Source organism: Mus pahari, chromosome 13, assembly GCF_900095145.1.
Source record: "Mus pahari chromosome 13, PAHARI_EIJ_v1.1, whole genome shotgun sequence".
In the NCBI taxonomy this organism is placed as follows: Eukaryota; Metazoa; Chordata; class Mammalia; order Rodentia; family Muridae; genus Mus; species Mus pahari.
This window is the reverse complement of record NC_034602.1, coordinates 11,401,999-11,406,462: the sequence shown is the minus strand read 5'-3', so window position 1 is coordinate 11,406,462 and position 4,464 is coordinate 11,401,999.

The window sequence follows — 4,464 nt, the reverse complement described above, 5'->3', positions numbered from 1 at the left end:
CTCTCTCTCCTCTCTCCTCTCTCTCCTCTCTCTATCTCTCTCTCTTCTCTCTCTCTTCTCTATCTCTCCTCTCTCTCCCCCCCTCTCCTTTCTCCTCTCTCTCCTCTCTCTCCCCCTCTCTCTCCTCTCTTTCTCCTCTCTCTCCCCCTCTCTCCTCTCTCCTCTCTCTCTCTCCTCTCTCTCCTCTCTCTCTTCTCTTCTCTTCTCTCTCTCTCTCTCTCTCTCTCTCTCTCTCTCTCCTCTCTCTCTCTCCCCTCTCTCTCTCCCCCTCTCCCCGCCCTCTCTCTGTCTCTTTCCCTCCTCTACCTCCCTCCCCCCATAGTTACACCTGTGCACACTAACATATAAGGAGATCTGAGGTTGATTCTTGTTTTCCTCTATCACTCTCCACAGTACTATTTGTAGAAAGGGTCTTTCACTTGAACCTGGACCTCATAGTTATGGATAGAGTGACTCGCCAGCAGCCCTCTAGGATGTGTTTGTCTCTGCCCTTCCAGGGTTGGTGTAAAAGACTGTGAATCCCAGGAGCCTGGCTTTTACCTGGCTTCTAGGGATCCAAACGCAGGTCCTTACGCTTGTGCAGTAAGCTCCTCACTGCCTGAGCCATCTTCCCATCCTAAGAGGTTGCTTTAATCGTGGAGACATCCACCACTGGTTTTCTGAGCTGCTCTTAAAGGGAAGGAGCTCTGGTAGCATTCTCTGGTAGGATGGCACTATATCAGTAATGGCCTCAGTATCACAGTCGCAACTGAGGGAGAATCTATGTCTTGAATGTGTGACCCAAAAGCACTGACTCTGTCCATGGCTTCCAGTGACTCAGTCTGCACACATCTCTCCAGCCAGTTCCAAACTGTCCATGCTCCTGGTGATCCTGTGCAACTACACATAGATGGATATGAACACTAATCAAAGGCTCACTTGATGTCCTTTTTTATTATGGAAGAAAAAGGATGTATAGTTCTTTAAAATACAGTAAGAGGGGTTTAAGGAATGGCCCAGAGGTTAAGAGCACTGGTTGCTCTCCCAGAGGACCATGGTTCAATTCCCACCACCTATGGGATCATCTCCACTTCCAGCAGTAACTCCAGTTCCAGCAGTGCCAAGACCCCTTTCTGGCCTCTAAGGGCAGGAGCAATACACGGACATGCTACTCATACATGTATAAATACATACATACGTGCAAAATACGCATACTCATTTTGTGGAGGGGGATTTCTCTTTTACTCAGTGTGAACAGTCTTTGAACTTGAAAACCCGACTTCCAGTCTTAGATGAAGGAGCCTGAAGATTTTACAGCTCCAAGCTGACTAGTCACTTGAATTGTTTTCTCCAGTCTGTGGTGTTTATAACTGCTTTGTTATAGTCTGTGTTCTCAAGCTGTATTAAAAGCTCAGTTCTTATCAATGAGGCTCTGTAACTTTTCTCTGGAAGGAGTTAAGAACTTCGTGTGGAACTCTATGAACTTTAAAGTCAGAAAATCAAGTTTAGGGGAGAAAATGGTGAATGATTGGCACTGGAAGCTCCCGTTGATCTCTATGGTTTTGCTTGGTTTCACTTGAAGGCAGGTTTTGTCCATGGGTAACCAGAAGGTCTTTGCAACATTGTTTTATGCTTCTGAAGGATAAGAGAGACTTAAACACCCACATCAAGCTCCAGAGGAGAGTCTTCAAGGCCCATGCTATTTCACACGTCTATTGCCCTATAACTTCATGTCAAAGAACTCTACCTGATTAGTCAGTGCAAACTGCATACCAAAGCTTTTCCGGTGAAAGTAAGTGGAGGTCCCTGATTACAATCTTAATACAGTCTCATGGAGGGAGGACAGGACAACTCCTAAATAAAAAGGATGAAGAATAGATGCCTTTCCACAGAAAGAAGGGTCCCTCATAGCTCATCACGCTTAGATGTCTCGGAGACACTGTTCTGGAAGCAGTATTGTTATTTTCCAGGTTTTAATCGGGATTCCTTACACATAGTCACAGTCATCTGAGCTTGGATGAATTCATTGGGAATATCTCAGAGATGCTATTTTTTTTTTTTTTTTACAGTCAGTCCCAACTGTGATTTTTATGTCTGTGCATGTGTAAGAAGGCTGAATGTCAGAAGAGGATCTGCCAGAATCAAAATTAAAATCCAAACCTCAATTTTCCTTTGTAAATTTGAAACAAAACAAAAAGTAAACTCCTAAGTCCACAAATTCGTAAGCTCATCACCAAACAGCCACATGCTACAAGGACTTAATTCCCCAAAGCTCTGGGACATTTCTCAGTTTCTCTGTCTTTAATTATTACAGTTTTGGCCTGGGCCCCCTGGATAAGAAAAATCACCTCAAGAGCCCAGTGCTCAGCAGCTTGACTCTTATCTTTCTTCTTCTGTCCAAATCATCGTGTGCCATGCAGGAATCTATAATTAAGTGGTTAATGCCTGCTTGTGACCTTTTGGTTTTGTGAAGTCTCACCTTGTAGCCTACTTTGACCGTAATTTGGCTATCCTCCTGCCTCAGGCTTGTAGATGCCAGAACTTCATGTTTGAGCTTGTGTTATTTATTGTCCTCTGCTCTGTGTGTGTGTGTGTGTGTGTGTATCTTGAATTTTTCACCTTCATCTTTTCTGTCATTCCCTTTCAGTCCCTTCCATCACTATACACTCTTCCTCTTCCTTCTCTTTCCCTCTTCCTCCCCCCCTCCTCCTCTCCCACCTCCTTCTGTCTTCTTCCTCCTCCTTGTTTAGGACTGGGGATTAGACTCATGACTTTGCAAATCCTCCTAAGTCATGATGCAACCCCGCTACTTATCAAGTATATTTTCTCACTCTTTAAACTGAGAACACTTGCAGTCACTATTTTCTTGTTCTCAGTTACACAGTCAAAACCAGCTCTCTGTGAAGAGATGGTTTGATTCTTACAACACTATGACCACAAAAATGAAAACAAGAACTTTGTTCTTATTCTTGTCTAGACATCACCATATATCATTTAAGTCTCACACAAACTTTAAGGAGTGGGCCCATAGATCTGTGCCTGCATTATTTGGAGAGTTGTTTATCCCTTGAATTGGTTTCCAATATATGAGAATTGTATTACAATGAGAGTTTGGGTGAAAATTCCTGATATAGGACTCAGGATTATCTATGTTTGTCCTAAATGCCATAGCACCTAGATGTGGAAACATGATCTATACTTGGCCAAGCAGTGATACCTTGGTAGACTTTAAGTTGGTAGCAAAAGCAGATACAACAGGGAAGTTAAAAATTTATTCCCACCTTTAATCCCAGCACTTGGGAGGCAGAGGTATATGGACCTCTGAGTTTGAGGCTAGCCTGGTCTACAGAATGAGTTCCAGGACAGCCAGGAACTCTGTCTTGAAAACAAAAACAAGAACAAAAATCAAAAAATAAACCAACAAAAAAACAAAAACAAAAACAAAAACAAAACAAAACAAAAAAAAAAAAGGAAAAGAAAAAAGTATTCCCCAAGTAAGACTGGAGGCTGATCCCACACCTTAGTTCCTACCTTGGAAAGGGTTTGTCTGAATAATTTTTCAAAAGAATTTGAAGTTTTGTGTACAGTTATTGTTTCTTATCATTCTGGATAAAATCATGGAGCCATTCCAAAAGGCAATGCCTCAGAACTTTGGCTCCCTATAAAATGTGACATGCTTCATCCAGTTTCATTCCAAGTTCATCCAGAGATGTCAATTATATTCCAAAATTAGAAGTCTAAGTTATATTAATTCTCAGTTTAGTGCCTCTAAAATAAGTTTGGGACGATTTCATTATGGGGTCAATTTGCTTTAATTAGTCACCACAATTCCTCCTCTACAACTTTTTAAGTGTTTAGTTTAATTATACTCCCTATTCCTTAGCTTATAGCACACTCTCATCACTGAGATAAATTCAAGAGGACTTGAGTCCACACTATAGAACATAAGGAATGATTAAACAAGCTGGAATTATTCAGAATTGAGAAAAAGAATACTCAGTCATGATCCCAAGGGTCAATGGCTTTTGAATAATTGAAAACTAGTTAAAAGCAGTGTCAACAATTTTATGCCAGAATAAGGTTAGAGGTGAATGGTTACAAGATTGATAAATCCTTCAGAGTTGGACTCTTCTACTTGTTCTGGTTGGTTGTGATGTTAGCTTGTTTTTTTGTTTTTTTGTTTTGTTTTGTTTTTAAATTTATTTATTTATTTATTTTTATTGTTATTTTCTTTATTTACATTTCAAATGCTATCCCGAAAGTTCCTTATACCCCACCCCTGCCACTGCTCCCCCACCCACCCACTCCCACTACCTGGCCCTGGCCCTCTCCTTTGCTGGGTCATACAAAGTTTGCAAGACCAAGGGGCCTCTCTTCCCAATGATTGCCGATTAGGCCATCCTCTGCTACATATGCAGCTAGAGACACGAGCTCAGGGGGTACTGGTTAGTTCATATTGTTGTTGCACCTACAGGGTTGCAGCCC